Source organism: Peromyscus californicus, unplaced genomic scaffold, assembly GCF_007827085.1.
Source record: "Peromyscus californicus insignis strain IS unplaced genomic scaffold, ASM782708v3 Scaffold_6__1_contigs__length_162567912, whole genome shotgun sequence".
NCBI lineage: Eukaryota > Metazoa > Chordata > Mammalia > Rodentia > Cricetidae > Peromyscus > Peromyscus californicus.
Genome location: NW_026294584.1, coordinates 98690563 through 98711860, shown reverse-complemented (window position 1 = coordinate 98711860; position 21298 = coordinate 98690563). Strand labels below are relative to the sequence as shown.

The following is a 21298-nucleotide window of genomic DNA, read 5'->3' as shown; positions in this document are numbered from 1 at the left end:
CTGAGCTCTCAGGGTGAGGGGTTTTTAAAGGGGAAAACCACAAGCAGGGTGGTACAAGCCTTTGCATCATGATTGGGTGGGGATATGTAACCTTTGAATTTACTGGTTGGGGGTTACAGTTATTATTTTTTGGTAGGCCTGGACAATTCCCAGGATTTGTCCTTGAGCTGTCATGGGGGCTGGCTGGCTTCACACGTTCACATTGACCCATGCACGTAGCTCTAAGTTGGTGAGGCGTCCCAGACAGTAAACAACTGGCTGATCCTTGAGCGGTCAGAGTACGTGCAGAAAGGGAGCTACTGCAAGGACTATGTCTTTTGTTCATGGCCCTCCCAGAAACTGCTTGCTTGAGTCTCAGGAAACTGAAATTGAGGCCTGATCCTGAGAGAAGACTGACAGCCTGTCATGGCGTCTGCCTGGTCCTCTCACCACCTCTCTTCCCTTTTTCTTCTTGTTATACCATCTCTCACCTGGGATACTTGGTCCTCTCTCAAGCCTGAGACACACCTGGGACAGTGTAACTCACCCTGGGCTTGCTTACTTGGGGAGAGGTCTCATTGTTGGCACCCGGATGTTTGATAATCATAAACCCTAAGTGAGGACGCTGGGTTGTGGTCAGGCAGGGAGCCAAAGTCCAGCCAATTTTGTGATCCCCACAGAATTAACCTGGAAGGGGAGAGGGAATCTAGGGTGGCTCAGGGTTCCTCACCCCCATGGGAGGCTGCCACTCATCTCCTTGTCCCTTTCAGCCCACAGCCTTCATCCTGCCACACTTGGCACTCGCTAATGCTCACCTTGGTCTCTGTATCACCTGCTAGGAGGAAACTGGAAACTGAACCACTCATTTTGACCTCACTAGTCACAAGCAAGAATCCAGGTCTATTGGCTCAGGAACGAGAGCACCATTACTGAGTGTCTCCCTCCAACCTATGCCTGCTCCTTGGTGCTCCTCACTGACTTTCTGCCTCCTTTCTCACTAACAGGCCCTCACTCAGTCACCCATGGTTTTAAGGCCCAGCCAATGGCAGACCTAGACAAAGGGTATCTGCATGAACTCTAGGGGTTGTTCAGAGTTGGAGCATTACACACCATCCCCACCCCTGACAGCACACACACAGCATAGTTTAAAATGTGGACTGGGTAGAGATGGTGTACAGGTTAATAGTTTCAGATGTTTAATGTGAGAATTAAAAAAAGTTCCACCAACTGGGGACCATTTCTTTCAAACCATCACATTTGATGAACTTTTGTTTTGTCTTAAAGGAAATTTAAACTCACTAGAGGAAAAAAAAACAGCCAGAAAAGCAGGTCAAGTTACAGGGCGGGAGCTCCTGGGCTTTCCCTACCCCTGTGTCTCCATGTGAACCTCATTCACTGGGGTTCTCAGCACCCAGCAGTCTGCTGCCCAGCTGACTTGAAAGTGGGTTGGACTATGCACTTTCCTGCTGTTCTGAGTGAGGGTGAACTCCCTTCCACCAATGCTCTGCTGACACAGCTTCCCTCTGACTCAGCATCCCAGGGTCAGTGATGTTCAAGTTCACTTGTATTTTCTGAGGACAGGCAGTATGTATTTGCCATTAAGGGCCAGCTCTTTGTCGTTTTTTGTTTTGTTTTGGGTTTTTGTTTGTTTGTTTGTTTGTTTGTTTGTTTTGTTTTGTTTTGTTTTTCGAGACAGGGTTTCTCTATGTAGTTTTGGTGCCCATTCTGGATCTCGCTCTGTAGACCAGGCTGTCCTGGAACTCACAGAAATCTACCTGGCTCTGCCTCCTGAGTGCTGGGATTAAAGGCGTGTGCTATCACCTCCTGGCACCCTCGTCATCTTAAAAAGGTTCAATCCTAGGGACACCAGGTTGATGGAGATTCAACCCATTGTGATCCCAGGTAGCTGGTACTCCAAAGATGTTGATGGCCTCTGGCGATAGCATTCCTGGTGACTCGTAGGCAGAGAAGTTTATGGTGGCAAGAGTGTGCATGCTCCATATGGATGGAGCTCCTCAGGGAGGGCAAGGACAAAAACAGTCTAATGGAGAAGGGGTGGACCCACCAAGGTCCCAAGAGACCTACCATCATAATTCAAGGTTGTTCGTACCTTTACAGAGTGTAGATCACCACTTGTCCAATAACATAAGCACCCCAAGATATAAAGGACCACAGGGAACACCAGAAACCTACACAGAGATGTAGATGTAAGGCCACCATGAGGTGAATATACTGGAACCCCAAAGAAGGAGAGAATATGATGCATCAAGGGATACAAACACCCAGATAGGGATGAGGACCTCTGAGTACACAGGAGTGAGGGGCTGACTCCCGGATGGGCTCTAGCTAGCATGAGGGTGTCCAGAAGTCCTGAGAGTACTACAATGGAGAAATACACTGTATCAAAGTAGGTGTGGGGCTGAAAAATGGCTCAGTGGTTAAGAGTGCTGGCTCCTCTTGTCTCTGTGCACACGTATTCACATGGTATAGAGACACACACACAGGCAAAGCACCCAGACACATAAAAATAATGTTTTTTTTTTTGTTTGTTTGTTTTTCAAGACAGGGTTTCTCTGTGTAGTTTTGGTGCCTGTCCTGGATCTTGCTCCAGGCTGGGCTTGAACTCACAGAGAACCACCTGGCTCTGCCTCCCGAGTGCGCCACCACCATCCGGCAATAACATATTTTTTAAAGTATGCAAGGATGATAAAGATCTAAAGTTTGGGTGTTGAGGAACCTGCCCCCTACCTATCCTGTTCAGCTGATTATGGGATGGACAGTTAACAGGAGTCCAATCTTATCTTGACTTCCACAGTTAACTTCCTGATAGACTGTGATGCTCTGACAGGGCCTGGAGCTAGAGGCAACCGAGACCTCTGTCTCTCCTTCTTGCCTGCACTAAACATCCCACCCATGAGCCCTAGATTCCCTTCCTCAGGCCCCTTCCTCTCTCTTACCACGTGACCATCCTGTTCCATGTTCAAACTGACAGCAGTGTCCACAGCAGGAAGCTGGGGGAGGTCTAAACTAGGAGGCCCCTCCCTCTCCTTCATGGTGTTAGAAGGACAAGCAGAGGCTGATTCTCCAAATACACGTCAGGTTCAGTGGGGACGCACAGGGCATTGGAATGGTGTATGTGTGTTACAGCACACAGTGCCCCCTTTCCAATGGCTGGTGGAAATAAAGGAGGAGGGTTACAGAACATTCTTACACAACCTTTCCTGGCAACAAAGATGGAAATTGAGAGGGATCAAGGATCAGCATCCAGAACAGCTCCACTCCCACAGTGAACTGGGCAGAGCAGTACAAGATTATCGTGATCTTTGGGCAAGAAGTGTTGGGTCTGGAGAGTATTACTATTAGTTTGGGGCACACATCTCTCCTACGCAACCAACCAGCTTCTGTGCTGACTCATTCATCTGGTGAGGAACTGACTGCAGTGAGTCTTGGGTTGACTGAGACAACTTGCACAACGTTCCTGGAAATTATTGACGCACCTGTGTCTTTGTGCACAGGTCGGTGGAGGAGAAGAGAGAACATTCACAGTGATGTGGGCTGAGGATGGGCTTTAGTGCCTGTCCTGCCTCGGTCCTTTCAGGCTGGCCCTTGGTCTCAGTTTCTAGAGTGGAAGGCTCCAGATAAACTCCATCCAGGATTGGGACAGAATCCATCTGGAAAAAGCTGGCTGGACAGGCTTCCCTGCCTCCTGGGAGCTGATAAATTCTTTCTGGCCTGATTTCTAATGATCTAGAGTTGAAGTCAGGTGTGCATTGGGGAGAACAGAGGCCCCAAATGTTACAACCGTTGGGGAGTTTGGAGTATCCAAGCATAGCAGAGAGAGTGCAAGGTCCTGCTTTCTTACTGCTGGGAGTAGAGTCCCCTCAGCCCCGCTGAGTCGGGAAGTTCACAGTTCATAGTTTCAGGTTGTGAAGTACCCACATAACTCTAGTCAGATTCCACATGTCTAGTGAAGTTGCTGGTTTGTCTGTGCCAAATTTCTGGGTTCATTTGCTTTGTTGAATCTTCTAGGGCTATGAGACTAAAAGGCTGAACCTATTTGATTTGTTTGCTGGTTCTGATTCAAAAATTCATTCTTTTTCCACCTTGAAATTGTGGAACCAACAAGAAGGCTGAGTGTTGATTGGGAATCAATGGTGACTTTCATTCTTGGCCAAGAGCAGAACTGGGAGATAAATTCCCAAATGTACTTCTCCACCCTTTGGGAAGCTGCAGTTGAGAGTATAAAATAAAATTGAAGGGGAGGGATAGATTAGTGAAGAGATGGAAATCCATGTTTTCTCTGGGGATGGGGAGAGACTTTCTCAGAATTCACACACCATATCTGTCCCCCTCTTTGTACGGTGTTTTTCTTTTCTTTCCTCATTATGGCAATGCCAAGTGTCTTGGGGTGGGTGTGGTGCCATCAGAATGTAGGTGCTTACAATGCAGTTATATATGTCTGCTAGACAGCCTTAGACCCAACTGGAACCTGAGTTCATGACAGCTGTATAATGTGACAGTAGCTAAAGCTATCTCAGAATTTCACTTTCTCAGTTTTGATTTTTCTGGAAAGGAATATGTAGATTTAGACACCTTCCTTAGCTGCAGAGGGAAATTCCATAACCCCTTTCTTCTGTCCTTGACTATAAAGCCAAAACCACATGGTCAAATATGCCAAGTTCTGCTGCTTGCTGGAGCTAGAACATGACCCTCTTGTTCAATTACATCTTCACAAAATTTCTGTTTTCCATGGTTTCCTTCACTGCCTCAGCTTGGCTGTCCCGAAATTTGCTCTGTAGACCAGGCTGGTCTTTACAACTTAGTCCCAGACTGATTTCCCCATGTGTTGTAACAAAAGCATGCAGTATACCAAGCAGCAGTGGCTTACCATCTACTTTTAGCACGCAACCAAATAGCAATGACAATAGTCTGTCTTTAAAAAAAAAAAAAAAAAAACATCCTTAGGGCTGGAGAGATAGATCAGCAGTTAAAGACACTGGCTGCTCTTCCAGAGGTCCTGAGTTCAATTCCCAGCAACCACATGGTGGCTCACAACCACATGTAATGAGATCTGGTGTGTTCTTGCCTGTAGGCAAACATGCAGGTAGAACAATGTATACAAAATAAATAAATAAATAAAACTTTAAACAAATCCTTAGATTATTTTTTATGTGTTTGAGTGTTTTGCTATGCCCTAAGTGGATTTCCATGCCCCACTTTGGGTGTCATTTGTAATGAGTTTTGTGGAGACCACAATCAGCTATATTCTACCAGCCACTTATTATCAATTATAAATGCTCATCTGATACCTCAGGCTTATTACTAACTAGCTCTTACAACTTAAATTAACCCATTTATGTTAATCTACATTCTGCCACATGGCATTACTTCTCTTTCATCTTGCACCTCCTGTTTCCTTTCTGTGTCTTGTTGGCAACTCCTCTGACTCTGCTCTTCTTCTTTGCAGTGTCCTTAGTCTGGTTTTCCCACCTAACCCTAACCCCCCTTTTAGATTTCATTTCCAGAGCCAAACTGCTATGCAGGCTGCAGGAGGTTTGTTGTTACCAATAATCTTATTATCAGCATTCCAGAAAAGATATACTTGACTGTAATGAATCTTTTTCTGTCCCACCAGCCAGCTTCCAAATAATGACATGGAGACTTATTGTTATTAATGAAAGCTTGGCCTTAGCTTAGGCTTGTTTTTAACTAGTTCTTACAATTTAAATCAACCCATTCCTATTAATCTATGTTCTGTCATGGACCACCCATTCTGCTTCTTCCATGTCTCTTGGCATCTCCTGTGCACCTAGATTCCTCCTCCTCTTCTTTCTCTCCTCAGAAATCCTTCCTATACCTCCTGCCTAGCTATTGGCCACTCAGCTTTTTATTACACCAATCATAGCAATACATTTTCACACAGTGTAAAAATATCCCACAACATTTCCCCATTTTTGTCTAAATAAAAAGAAAAAGTTTTATTTCTAAAATTTAGAGGAATTATGTATCTTACCTTGATGAGTCCAAAGTTTTATACCTAAACCATTTTTATCATAACTTGTATTACTATCCTAATATCTTTTTAGACCTTAAGACATCTCCTTAGATAAGCAATTTAAGCTTCTATGTTTCTCAACCTTATAGACTTTACACCTCTTATGTAAGTTTCTTTTTAAATTTAGTTTGGTTAGTTTATTTATTTCTTTTGGGGAGGGGTGTTTAGAGACAGGGTTTCTCTGTGTAGCCCTGGCCATTCTGGAACTCACTCTGTAGACCAGGCTGGCGTCAAATCCAGAGATTTGCCTGCCTCTGCTTCCTGAGTACTTAGTTTAAAGAAGTGAGAAACCACCACCCACCTTTTATGAATTTGGTAACAAGCAAAACTATAAAAATATAAATATCTAGTTTAACTTCATCAAAGACCTGAGAAGGATATAATATTGCCTGAATAAACAGGAACTGTAGAGCAAACAACTTCCAAAACTATAGCAATGACAAAGACAGCTTGCTGCCTCAATAGTCACCCAAGTTTCCTCTGCAATATTGGGGCATCCATCTTCAGCCTACAGACCTAGAGCATCTGACAGACTTTTCTGTGAAGCAGGAATCTTGAAGGACTGTCCTACCTTGTCTTGGCAGTCACTTTCTTTTGTGTCCTGTTTGTCCAGTTTGGACAGCATACTATTGGCAGTTGAGGCAAGGGAATTTCCTTGCCCAGTATCTATCTTAGCAACATTGAAAACCAACTCCATATGGAGGTTTTGTGATGCCCATCATCCTTCTTTGTAGTAAATTGGTGCTGCCAGAAGCAGATGTGTCTCACTCTCATGAAAAACCTTATGTTACTAAAACATTTTAAATGCCATAATCTGTAGTCTTTGAAGTGCTTGAAGACCATCTATCTATTTAAACTATATCTCTGTTTGACATTGAAAACATACCCAATGTGACTATAAGTTTGATTGTTATTGATGACTAACTACTAACCTGTCTTTTCTTATTATCCTAAATAGCTTTCATGGACTAAAACTTTACCTCACATTTTTTAAATGAGCTGTATAGGTACAATGCCTTAAACAAGACTAGAAAAATATATACAGTATAACAAAAATAACCTCAAGTTTGTATCAATATAAAAAATCCATATGAATGCAAATATTTGAGACTAGTGCTTGTTGTAAAGGAGATTCAACAATTCACCCTTTTATCCCATCGTTTCTCTATTATATCCCCCCTTTTCCCTTCAGAAAGAGATCCCTGAATCTAATCTCCTTTGGGCAGCATTTTTCCTGACCATGACCAACAATAATTTATAACCAAGCCTCCTAATCAATGACAAACATCCATAACCCTCCAAATGACCAAAAATTACATACCCCACTTCTTGCGATTGTGGGCATATGTTCTCTAGACTGCTTCCTGTTGTCTGGAGGTGATGGCATCTTTAAGGAACCCTGAGAAAACTGGGATAATGGTCAAGTATTGGGAAAACTAGCTGTTTCCAGGCTCTGTGTAATGGGAAAGTGCAGGGCTTTTCTCAAGTCCTGCCTGGAGTAGTGTGTAAGGCTGGACCATCTCAGCTAGCAACTTTGAAGTAGTTCTGAATGCAGAATTTCAAGAAAACTGCAACAAAGGCAATCTGAGAGGCTGGATCACCTGGGATACTTGTCTTTATTGATGTCTGGTCCTTTCTTCTGAAAACACACAAACTTTTAAAGGTAACTTAATATATGTATTAACACAAGTATGGAATGTGTGGTGTGCACAAGTCAACTATAGATGATTTTTTGTTCTATGTTTGAGGTGGTAAAAAGCATCTGTTAACTTTATAAGTCTATTAGGACTGTATAACCAAATCTCTGTCCATGCCATATGAAGAATGGCATATAATAATAAGTTATAAGGACTCTGTAGCCAACAAGATTTATCATGTTTCATCCAGCCTCAGAACTGTTCCCATGGAGAGGGATCAGCACATATGTCACCTGTCTATAGTGGCATTTTGTCTACTCATGACCTTGGGCTATAGGGCCTGCAAGCCAGGCAGATCAAGCCCAGGCAAGGCCGCTCACATGGCAGTGGTTCTTGCAACCACTACCAGAAGTATGCGTATTCTGCGGTGGATAGAGCGCCATGTCTGAGAGAAAGGTACCCCCGCTAGGTGCCTTTCTAGTTCTGTACTTGTAGTGGCCAGATTGGGTCACAGCCCCCAGCCTGGTTAGAGACTACCAGCAGGGTGTTCCTTTACTTTTAAAACGGTTTGGTGTAGCTGCTGCCAATTCTGGGACAACTGGGGCCACCACCCTCGAGAGTGTGCCTGCTCGGCAGCCTGGCTCCCCTGCCACCACTGCCGCTGCTGCCATCGCCATTCCATGCACAGCTGCCGCCATTGTTCGGTGTATTGCTTCATTTGTTGTGATGCCAGCAGCTCTGCCCAGTACTCACAGGCAGGGGTTGCCTGGGTTAGTGTTTGATTCACAGAGCTTATTCAGGAAGCTGAGTCAGCTCACACCAGACCTGCCTTGTACTCTACACCTGCGACACCTGCTGGCCAAACATCGCTACTACATCTTAAGACCATCGCGAGACCTGGAACATCTGCAACACCTAGGAGTGTTAGGAACAACTCCCAAGGATTTCATCTGAGGAAAAATTATCTATAATTTTACACCTTAAACTGATTAATAGATAAACAAATGAATAAAGTTTTTCTTTACAAATTTTGACTATTTCTCAAAAAATGTCAGACTATTACCACTCAGGAACTTAAGTTCTTTGTTTATATTATGAATGAAATTTTACAGGACATATACGACCTTCCTGGCACATATACAATGTTGGCCATACCAGCAATTAGCATAGTGATTGATCTCATATCATTGAAAAATTGTCTTAATAATAACAACAGCAAAAATGGGACATTAATGGGACAGATTACAGGCTTTGCAGAGTGGTAATGAGGACTTAAATGGAAAGACTCTTTCTATGGAAAGTGCTAATTTACCACAAGAACTTCAGACATTGTAGAGTGGTAATGAGGACTTAAAAAGACAGACTCTGTCTTTGGAATCTCTTAATTCACCACAAGAACTTCAGTCTGCTAATAATAACTGGATGGCCATATTTCATTCTATTGATAATAAATACAAATACTTAATGAATAAAACAATAACCCTTCAGAGCAATCTTAATGCCATTCAGATAATTTCTAAGGAGGAAAGATCATTGCTCATTGATAGAATGAAGTCTTTGGAATCATATGTTTTAGATGAAAATTTTAAAAAAAATGTATGATTCCATGAAATCTCTAGACTCCTTTACAACAGAGGAGGTTCAAATGCTCCAACAGGTGGTAGTTAATCAATTTCAAGCTCTGGAGGATTCTCTGAGTAAGGATAATAAAGAAACTCAGCCGGGCGGTGGTGGCGCATGCCTTTAATCCCAGCACTTGGGAGGCAGAGACTGGTGGATCTCTGTGAGTTTGAGGCCAGCCTGGTCTATAGAGTGAGTTCCAGGAAAGGTGCAAAGCTACACAGAGAAACCCTGTATTAAAAAACCAAAAAAAAAAAAAAGAAAAGAAAAGAAAAAAGAAATTAATAGGCAGAAGGGCAAAGCCACACAAGTAATAACATCACCTGGTAATGCTTATGAAATGGCTTATCCTGTCACCATCCTTAAAAAGCCAGCAGTTGATACACATGCTGAAGAATAATAGAATATATCTGAAAACCTATTTATATGAGGGATTTAAAACACGTTAAGGATGCTGTAGTTACATGTTGTATACATTCAATATATGTGAAAAAGATGTTAAATACATGGTCTTGTAGAAATAGAATTATACCAGATGACTGGAATCAGTTAATCTCAGCTGTGTTAGAATATAGCCAGCAATTACAATGGAAAAGCTGGTTGAGAGAAGAAACTAAAGCCCTTGAGCAGCAAGGTAAAATTAGAGGTTTTGAGATCTCCCAAGATCAAATTCTTGGTGAGGGCTGTTTTGCTGATATAAATGTACAAGGTACCTTTGATGGTCATATATTATCCCTATGTTGTATAGCAGCTTTCAATACTTGGGGGAAAATTCCAGAACAAGGAAACCAATTGAGCTATGCATAAAGGTTTTCCATGGGTCAAAAAAACCATTAACTGATTTTTTTTTTATAAAGACTGACCAAGGCTATAAACAAAATACTATCAAACCAAGAATTAAGACAAGTATTAACTTAATCTTTGGCTTTTGATAATGATAACACAGAATGCAAAAGAATACTTATATCGTTAAAGGTCAGGTCAGAACCTTTAGAAGAATGGATTCAACATACAAATGATATTGAGTTTCTTAATTATGGTAATGAGGCTTGGATAGGAGAGGTGAATTTCAAAGGTGGAAGGAAGCATCAAAGTACCAAATATTTTAACTGTGGTACACCAGGTCACATAAGAAGAAATTGTACACATGGTGCTCCTAGAAGCAATGCTTCTAGAAATAACCCAAACAGGAGACCCCAACCTTCTGGATTATGCAGAAGATGTGGCAAAGGCTGACATTGGAACAATGAATGCACATCTACAAAAGACATACAAGGCAACCCTTTATCAGTGGGAAACACCTCAGGGGGCATTTCTCAGGCTCTCAGATCAAACATGGTCCAAACATTTCCAATTACTATAGAGAAAATTCCTCTCCAGGACAATTAAATAACCCAGTGCCTAATATAAGAACAATATTGCACTGGATGATAGGACAACTTTGATAGATGGATCAAAAATTCCAAAAGAAAAAATAACCCCACCATACAATGAATATTTTGGCAGACTTCCATAAGTGAACAAAGACCAAACCTTAGAGTGCAAATTAACAACATTTCCTAGAAGGACTGGTGGACACAGGTGCCGATGTGACTATAATGACACCAAAATCATGGCATCCAAATTGGCATCTTCAAGAGGTAGATGCCCAAAGTATAGGGATTGGAACCCTATCTCAAGGAAAACAACTTCAGAATGTGTTGAATGCATAGGGCCAGAAGGACAGAGAGGAAGGCTGAAGCCATATGTGGCAAATGTAGCAATGAATCTTTGGGGCTGAGATCTGTTACAGAAATGGAATACCCAGATTAAAATTCCTCCAATCTCAGGAGTGGAATATAGACCAATTCATGTTTCTGGGAATAATATTATAAGATACTATAAAAAAAATAGTCACCAACTATTCAGGCTGTACATAAGCAGAGCACAACTTCTATTGAACTCTCAAAATTACCAACAGCCCTACTTTTGAAATGGCTAGCTAATAAACCAGTCTGGGTCAGACAATGATCTATGACACAAGAGAAACTACAAGTTTTAGAACAGCTGATTCAGGAGCAGTTAAATGGTCAACACATTGAAGAATCTACCAGCCCTTGGAAATTCCTGTACTTGTTATTAAAAGGAATCTATTAAATGGAGAATGCTGACAGATCAGAGAGCCATAAATAAAGTAATTCAGCCTATGGGCTCCCTACAGAATGGGATGCCCCTGCCCTCTCTGTTACCTAAAGAATGGCCTATTAGAGCTATTGACTTAAGAGACTGTTTCAATACCATACCTCTATAAGAAAAGGATAAGCCAGGCGGTGGTGGTGCACACCTTTAATCCCAGCACTCGGGAGGCAGAGCCAGGCGGATCTCTGTGAGTTCGAGGCCAGCCTGGTCTCCAAAGCGAGTTCCAGGAAAGGCGCAAAGCTACACAGAGAAACCCTGTCTCGAAAAACCAAAAAAAAAAAAAAAAAAAAAAAAAGAAAGAAAAGGATAGAGGAAAATGTGTCTTCACAGTACCTACTTATAGTAATTCTCAGCCAGTCAAGAGATATCAATGGAAGGTCCTCCCACAGGGAATGTTAAATAACCCTACCCTGTACCAATATTTTGTACAAAAAATGTTGGAAATAATTTGTGCAAATTTCCACATTCTATAATCTACCATTATATGGATGGTATCTTACTAACTGATCCAAAGTTAAGTACCTTAGAAAGCATGTTTGAAGAATTAAAGAAAGTTTTGCCTCATTGGGGATTACAAATTGCTCCAGAAAAAATACAAAGAGGAAATTCTATGAATTACCTAAGATATAAGATAGATCTACAAAAAATTAGTCCCCAAAAGATACAACTCAGGAGAGAGTGACTGTGGTCTCCTAATGATTTTCAAAAATTGTTAGGAAGCATTTCCAACTTACAGACCATCATCGGAATACCTAAAGATGGACTAGTAAATTTGGCCAATACCCTAAAAGGGGACAAGGATTTAAACAGTCCAAGAGAATATCAGCTGAAACTGAAAAGGAATTGGCTCTGGTAGAAAAAGAAATATGTGAGGCACATGTGGATGGTGTGAATCCAGAACTTAAATGCATTCTGGTCATACTCCCCTCCAGACACTCTCCCATAGGGATTTTGAGTAGAGGGAAGATATAATATTAGAATGGACATTTCTACCATGTAAACTGAGCCAGAAGTTAAAGACTTAAGTAAAAAAGATCTCTGATTTGATTCTAAAAGAAAAATTAAGACTTTGTCAATTGACAGGAACAGACCCAGCAGAAATTAAAATACCTTTAACTAATGAGGAAATTTCCTCTTTATGGAAAGACAAAAAAATACTGGCAAAGTACCTGCAGTAACTTTTTGGGAAGATTAACAATTGTTATTCCAAAAGCAAGAGAATAGAATTCATAAAAAGAACTGAATGGATTCTTCCTCACATTGTATGGCAAAAAAACAATCTCTGAAGTCCCCACATTCTATACTGGTGCAAACAAATCAGGAAAGATAGGATGTAGATCAGGAGACTTAAGTAAAGTAGTTCAAAGCCCCTACAATTCTGTACAAAAGGCAGAACTGTATGCCTTTCTTATGGTACTAATGGACTTCATGGAACCTCTCAATATAGTTACTGACTCTCAATATGCAGAGAGAATTGTTTTACATATTGAAACTGCTGAATTTATTCCTGATAATACAGAATTAACTTCACTATTTATACAATTACAAAAATCATCAGAAATAGGGAACATCCTATATATATAAAACATACATCAGAGCTAAATATAGATTTGCCAGGTCTCTAGCACAAAGTAATGATGAGATTGGTCAATTATTAATAGGTAATGTGCTAGAAGCTTCAGAATTTCATAAGAAACACCATGTAAATAGCAAAGGTTTGTAAAAGGACTTTTCCATCACTTGGTAACAAGTCAAGGAAATTGTAAAATAATGTCCTACTTGTTCCTTCTATAACCAAACTCCATTACCTGCAGGAAGCAATCCTAAAGGTATACAAAGAAATAAAATTTGGCAGATGGGTGTGTTTCATTTTGCAGATTTTGGAAAATTAAAGTATGTATACCACACCATTGACACCTACTCAGGATTTCAATGGGCAGAACTATGAGTTCTGTAGAGGCTGACTCTGTGATTATACACCTATTAGAAGTTATGGCCATCATGGGAATACCTGTACAAATTAAGACTAACAATGCTCCAGCATATGTCTCAAATAAAATGAGACTTTTTTTTATTACAATATAAATCATATTACATGTATGCCACACAGTACCACAAGCTGAGCAGTCATAAGAAGATCTAATCGAACTTTAAGGATATGCTAAATAAACAAAGAGAGGTAACAATGACTCCTAGAAATAGATTACATAATGCTTTATTAACCTCACATTTTCTCAATGCTGATGAGAAAGGGAAAACAGCTGTGGAGAGACATTGGACAACAGAAAAAAACCTCTTGAGCTAAACCAACCAGTTTGCATCAAAGATGTGTTGACCTCGGAATGGAAAGCAAGATATGTCCTATATTGGGGAAGGGGTTTTGCTTTTGTTTCTACAGGACAAGGAAAGCTATGGATACCAACAAAATTAGCATAAATTTGATTTGAACATGAGAAAAACCATTAATAGGAAGTAATAGCTTATCCACTGATGTGACAACTCTACAAGATGTAAAAACAAAACTCAACAAACAAGGGTTGGGGTTGGGTTCTTTTTTTTTTTGTCTTTAAAGGATAATAGAAATGCCCATCTTCAAGAAATCATAAGGCCTTGGACACCTAGATGTCTACCATATAAAGAAAGGATATATTGGTAACAATATACTCTACAGGGTAATATCTCACTGCCTAACATCAATCTCTCTTTAGCTGTAGAATAGTTATGAGTTATGAGAGACAGGAGGGCACTGAGGCTGTGGAGGCAACTGTGGTGCTCAGCAATACAGCAAAGAGCAAGAAGACCTGTGTGTATTGTACACAGAGGGGCATCTGTTCCTGGGAAGCAAGTTACTAAGGCTTAGCCAGATCAAGCTGAATTGAGAAAGTATAACAACATATTTATTTGAGCAAAGCAACTCCCAAATGAATCCTCCAGTCCCAGAGACAGAGGCCAGAGAAGCCATTCACCTGAACTAAAGCAGGGAGATGACATAGCTTGTAGGGGAAGGGTGATGACAGGTCCACCACAAGCTGGGTGTGTGCCCAAGTGTGGTCAAAAACTGAATGCTTTATGTGGGGACTTGGGCTTCAGGGTAGGAACTGCCATAGCCACCAAGAATGCAGAAATGGGCTTTATGGTGCCTTTTGTTTGTTCAGAGATTTTTCTGAGTGGATAGGGTTTGGAAAGACAGGACTGATGCTTCTAAGACTGGGCAGGAGCTGCATGAGTGAACTGGATGGCTCCAACCAAACATCCAGACATTTTTGGGTATATGGGCACAGGTTGAAATCTGGCTATTTCCTGTTGGGGTGGGATGATGTGGGGAGGGGGAGTCAGGAGTCATCAGACTTGTGCTCAGCAGGAGGTATCGGTGAAGAAGCAGGGGTTAATCACCACTCTGGAGACCTCTTGAATCCGTTCCTGGAGGAATTGGAGAAGGCGAGTTGCTAGGAGAAAAACAGATTTTGACCCTCAGCCCTATGAATGGGGCCAGCCATGGGAAGAGTGAAAATTGCCATAAAGAAAGGAACGGAGAAGATCCCTGGTTGTGTTGATGGAGTTCTGCAGACAATCTGTGGAGTGACTGCTATCAGTTTCCACCAGGCCAGACTCACTGATACAGTAGCAGTGCTCCTCCCCCAGAAACATGCAGGTGTCTGTAAAACAGCTGGAACAGATTTACACCTTGGTGTCATAGTATGGCTTTGGGTTAAAAGGCATGAACATTTTTCCTGTGTCTAGAGAGCCTGATATATGTTTTACCCCAAAGAGACACACCTTTAAGTCTATTCTTAGAAGACAACCAAAGGAAATTTAAAATCTTGAGCTTTGACTGAATAATAAATAGTCAGTGCTCTATCAGTTTATCAGAACTCCATTTCACAATGCTAAAACTCTGAGCTCCTGAAATTCCAGTGTAAAAATAGCATGGAAAGGGGACTTAAGTTGGAAGCATCTTTATACACCTTAAATCATTTACTTAACAACTTACTTTTTTTTTTTAATGCCGAATGCCCTTATTGAAGGAGGGAGGAGGTGTTAAATACAGGTTTACAGCACAATGGGAGAACACCGGAGTGCAGAATTTCGCTACTGATGTTTTACAATCTTGCATCTAAGCTGTTAACACCCAATATGCAGGATACACAGACAAGGAACTTCCCTTAAGCATTCAGGAGGGTGCAACCTGGCAGGGAATTAGCATAGGTAGGATATCAAGGTGAAGGTCAAGGTCAGCAAGCAAGACAACAGTTACCCAAAATGGGGGCCAGGACCCTACAGGTCCCCTCTTTTACTAAAAAATGAGCTTCTGAAGTAGGTTGTGTAGGAAATCAGCAGGTCACCTTACCCGTCATGGAGACACCTGCCCAAAACACACAGGTGCTCTGTCTTAGGATGGTGAGTGCCCCCCAGGCATTACTCGTCTCTGAATACTCATTATCATACAGGCTCAATCATCTATATGTTTTCATTTTTCTGTGTTTCTTTAGTGGAAAATTATATCTGAAACCTGTTTATTTTTTACTATGAAGCCTGTGAACAAGGCAAACTTGTCTGTATTAATTTTTTTAACAAGAAACTTAACTAATGAACTACCAAGGTGTTTGTAGCCTTGAGGGAGTGGGTGGATGGTTCGGGTTGTCCAACTGGTGGAGCTATCAGTAGCCTAGTCATCAAACTCCATCAGATCTGAGAAGGATAAATTTCACCTGAGTAAGCAGAAGTGCGGACCAAGCAGCTTCTGCATCTATTAAAAATGACAAGGACGAGCCGGGCGGTGGTGGCGCACGCCTTTAATCCCAGCACTCGGGAGGCAGAGCCAGGCGGATCTCTGTGAGTTCGAGGCCAGCCTGGGCTACCAAGTGAGTTCCAGGAAAGGCGCAAAGCTACACAGAGAAACCCTGTCTCGAAAAACAAAAACAAAAACAAACAAAAAAAAAAAAATGACAAGGACTTACTGGCCACCTAAACAGCTACCTCAGGATCCTCCATGGCCATCAGGGACAGAGGTCCCAGGGCAGCATCAGTCTTTGGCTGCCAAGTCCAGAAGATCTGACAGACTTTCCTGTGGAGTAGGAATTTGGCAGGGACCAGCCTACCTTGTCTAGGCAATGCGGAGCAATCAACTCCCCAGGGCCTGGCTTGTCCGAAGTCTGGACAGGGGCTTGGCCACAGTTGAGGTGAAAGAGGTTTTTTTCACTCTGTGACCAGCTCTGCCACATCTAAAACAAGCTCCAGATGGAGGTTCTTCTATGCCCATCCATCTTCTATGGAAGAGATGGGGTGCTGCCAGGAGCTGGCACGTCTCTCTATCATAAAAAGCTTTTTTATTAAACATTTAAAATGCCGTATTCTCAGACTTTTGAATCATTTGAGGATTAAGATCATACATTAAAAAAGGCATTATAGCACTCTGGAGGCAGAGGCAGGCGGATCTCTGTGAGTTCAAGTCCAGCCTGGGCTTCCAAGTGAGTTCCATGAAAGGCGCAAAGCTACACAGAGAAACCCTGTCTCGAAAAACCAAAAAAAAAAAAAAAAAAAAAAAAAAAAAAAAAAAAAAGGCATTATAACAAAATGTCTTATAAATTTTAAGATATCCCATTCCTTACAAATTTAAACATTTTAAAACTGTTTCTTAAAAAGATCCAGTTTACTTTAACTTTCTGTAAAACTTTAAAGTTTTCTTTTAAAGAAGTTTAAGATCTCTCAACTGTGTATTCTGGTAATATCCAACTAAAGTACCTTTTTATTTCAAGAATGAAGACATACAGCAAAATCATAATTTGTAGAAGGCACAACCAAATTTCAACAGTGTAAACGATTCAGTGTCTCTAAAACCAATACCAAGTGAATTGTTCTTACTTTTCAAAATCTGGCTGCCATCAATTATGTTCCTGTACATGAATGCATGGAGGTGCAGCTTTAATTCTTCATTAAACCAGCATTGTTTCAGATCCTGTCTTTCATATACCTTGTCTTCATTAAAAAAAAAAAAAGATCCTAATCCAAAATATTTTGGAGACCTGTTGTTGCCTCTTTTGTAGGCCCACTCCATGTGGTCACCTTTAATCAATATGATGGTGAAGTCACATGACTGCCCTCTTTTCCACCCTAGTCAAAATGGTGACTGCCCACATGGTTGCACTTAGTTTAGGGAAGATGGTGGCAAACCATGTGTTATTTCCCAGAGCAGCTCTAATTCAGTTATAGGTTTTAAGTTAACTTTTGGTTACAGACTTTTTAACTATAAAAATTGGGATTCCCTTAGCTGCCATGGAGGCTGGCTGGCCTCGCATGTTCACATTGACCCACGCACGTAGCTCTAAGTTGGTGAGGGGTTCCAGACAGTAAACAACTGGCTGAACCTTGAACTGTCAGAGTACATGCAGAAAGGGAGCTACTGCAAGGACTATGTTGTAGCCCTCCCAGAAACTGCTTGCTCACATAGACAAAAAAAAACCTTTCTCCTTACTAGTTGGCATTTCTAGTGTTGGAAAGTGCTATGCAGGCTGTCAGGGTGGATGGGAGGGCTGTTGAATCACCTCAGGCAGGTATTCTTGCTGGTGTGATAGTGTCATAGTTGCTATGGGAACAGACAACTACTTTCTGAATGGACTTAAGGGTCATTCCATAGAGAGATGTAGATGAATTTCTAAACCGTCTTATCAAATAAAAAACATGGAGCCAGATTTATGGGTAAAAGCCTGGGAGAGATCAGAGAAATAGGGAAAACCACAGCTAACCTTACCTCACTAACTCCGTAGCTTCCAAATTGCAAATTACTTCCTGTCTACCCAAGCCTAAATGCCTTGCTATTCTACCATTTGATTTGCTCTCACTGTCTAGTTACATCACTTCCTCTTCCTGCCCAGATCTGTCACTTCCTGTCTATCTGTACACACCTCCAGACCTCCATGGTTAACTAGTGTTGGAATTTAAGGCGTGTGCCACCACACCTGGCTCTGTTTCCAATGTGGCCTTGAACACACACAGATCCTGCCTGCCAAGTGATAGGATTAAAGGTGTGTGCTAACATTACATGACTTAAGTGTTGTGGCTAGCTTTTTCCTCTGATCTCCAGACAAACTTTATTTATTAAAACATAAATACATTTCAGCACAAATAAAATATCACCACAGAGAGAGCCTGGATTTGGTACAGTAAGGCAAAATTCTGTGGCTAGGTATATCTTACTACCTTGCTGTGTACCCACAGGCAGCTCAAGGACAAAGCCTGGGAATTGTCCAGGCCTGTCCAAAAGTGATAACTGTAACCCCCAACCAATAAATTCAAAGGTTACATACCCTCACCCAATCATATGATGCAAAGACTTGTACCACTCTTCCTGTGGTTTTTCCCTTTAAAAATCCCTCACCTTGATAGCTCAGTGCTGTCCTCCTCCACCCGCTGTGTCGGATGTTGGACATGGATCAAGTCCGGGCTTGCTTGTTATCAATAAACCCCTTTGTGTTTTGCATCTAATATCAGCTCTGTGGTGGTCTTGCTCAGGGGGTCTTGCAATGTGACCACAGCAAGGGCATTTATGAAGTTTAGGGTAGGAGAGCAGACAGAAACAAATAGAGAGAGCAGATATCTGTTTTGGTGGAGCAGATGGGTAGGATCCCAGCATGGCCAGACATAATGCCAGGAGAGCCTCGTGATTCTTTGGCACCAGTGAAAAGATTTTTTAAAAAGTCAAAGTGGGGCCGGACGGTGGTGGCGCATGCCTTTAATCCCAGCACTTGGGAGGCAGAGCCAGGCGGATCTCTGTGAGTTCGAGGCCAGCCTGGGCTACCAAGTGAGTTCCAGGAGAGGCGCAAAGCTACACAGAGAAACCCTATCTCAAAAAACCAAAAAAAAAAAAAAAATGTCAAAGTGGGTACCTTCTGGTGGGCCGGGCCAAGGTATGGCATTTAAAGATCACACCACGTGCAACAGAGTGAGTGTAAAAGGTTTATTGGGGGGGGGGGGAGTGAGAGCGAAAGGCCACATTGGAGTGGGGACATGGAGAGGTGGACAGACAGATGAACAGAACAGGGAAGAGACAAGAGAACCAAGAGGAACTGAAGAAGTGGGGGGTGCCAGTGACTCGGCAGCTCAGTCAGGGTGGAGGGCTCAGAGTCAGTCACTGGGAAGAAAAGCATCAGGAGCCACCAGAACCCCGGACAATAAAACCGAGGCCACCAGCACTGGCTACGGAGAGAGGAGCAGGAGAGCAGAGATCAAAAGCCCTGGATAAGGAGCGCAAAGCATTGTTTATAGCGTATGGGGTGAGACAGCCCATGAATTTGGATACATTTTGCAGAAGACACCCCAGGTGTCTGAGGATCAGGATTAGATCCAGTGTTGCTCATTCCTAAGGCTGTGCTGGAGACTGAAGGCTAGGATGAGGCATCCCACTCGAAAGCCTGGAGTCAAGCAGTAGGGATGGGTGTAGCCTTTGGGAAGGATGTCTCCTAACAAAAAGGTCTCCCAGAACAGAGACTGTCTCTGCTCCAGAATGGACAGGCTTTCCCTGGCATGGCCACGGCTTGGCAGGGGATCCCAAGGGTCCTGGACCCAGAGAGAGATACCCAGTACTTCTGTAAGTGGTGACTGAGTAACGGGTAACTTGTCCTGAACTAAAAGTTGATCACATCTGGCAGAAAAAAGATAAAGGGAGTGGTTACCTAAATTGTTGGAGCCCAGCAGGTAGGAGAGCTCAACTCCTCCTGGGTTTCAGCAACAAGATAATAGGTTTTCTGTCCCCCAATAACAGGTTTCTCTGCCGATGCAGGAAGCCAGATCAAGCTGAATTGAAAAGTGTAACAACAGGTTTATTTGAGCAAAGCAATTCCCGGGTTGGTTCTCCAGTTCCAGAGATCAAGCAAGGCCAGAGAAGCTGAACAAGCGCCCGAACTAAAGCAGGGAGATTATACAGCCTGTAGGCAAGGGGTGTGATATGTCTGCCATAAGCTGGGTTTCTGTCCAAGTGTGTTCAAAAGTTGATTGCTTTAGATGGGGACTTGGGCTTCAGGGTGGGAACTGCCTTAGCTGCCATGAATGCAGAACTGGGCTTTTGGATGCCTTCCCTTTGTTCAGTGATTCTCTGAGGGGGCGGGGCTTAGAAAGACAGGACTGGGGCTTCTGAGACAGTTCAGGAGCTGCAGGAGCAAGATGGAGGTTCTAACCAAACACCATGTTTTGGCCGAGCGCCTACTGAGGAAAATGGGGCTAACAAAGCGAGTTAGCATGGTGGCAGAGCGCTGTCATCTACATCCCCCGAGGAGACAGCTGCCGGCAGGATGCAATGCCATGCCTGAATACTGCCTGGAAGTCACACCTTACCAAATAAGGGGAACCTAGACAACCTTGATCAGGAGGACCTTATTGTCACTTGGTCAGAAGTAACATAACAAAAGACACCAAATGTCACTGCATTGCTAGAGATGAAGTTGCAAGAAAGAGAAGCAGCGTCTCAGGCAGCAGCACTGAGCCACACCCCACCTGCCCAGATATCTGTATCTTGCAGGGTGACATGGTCAAGCTGAAGGGACCTAAGAAGTTCTAGAGTCCCTGTTGCTTGAGACAGGGACTGGAGCCAGCCTTAGTCCCAAGTGTTGTATGTTTGAGACACTCCAGTCACACATCCTCTCCATGGACCTGAGGGAACATGCCATGCTTGGCCTCCACTTGCTAATACTGGTCCATGGGACTGGGTCTAGCCTTTGCCAGTAGGGGACACACACCCTGTTCAAGTCATGAAAATCACTCCCACATCATCAGAGCCACAACCTTGCCACCTTCAGGAAGGTGACTTTAGTGGAAACAGGGTTCCATTCCTCGATTC

At 42.6% G+C, this 21298-nt stretch overlaps 2 protein-coding genes across 6 annotated transcripts in view; both read right to left on the bottom strand.

Moving 5' to 3' along the window:
- The window catches only part of LOC128098442 (N-acetyltransferase 8-like), a 43148-nt gene that overhangs the window by 13497 nt on the left and 8353 nt on the right, over positions 1-21298 (bottom strand). The gene's annotated exons all lie outside the window — the stretch shown is intronic.
- The window catches only part of LOC128098444 (N-acetyltransferase 8), a 32008-nt gene that overhangs the window by 2362 nt on the left and 8348 nt on the right, over positions 1-21298 (bottom strand). The window contains exon 2 of one of the 5 annotated variants that reach the window (XM_052719587.1): positions 7356-7433. The exons of 3 other annotated variants lie outside the window; for them this stretch is intronic. The gene's annotated coding sequence lies outside the window, so the exon portion shown is untranslated. Of the gene's footprint in view, positions 1-541; positions 4902-7355; positions 7434-21298 lie in introns of those variants that run through there. One more of the 5 variants, XM_052719588.1, reaches the window with a different exon arrangement.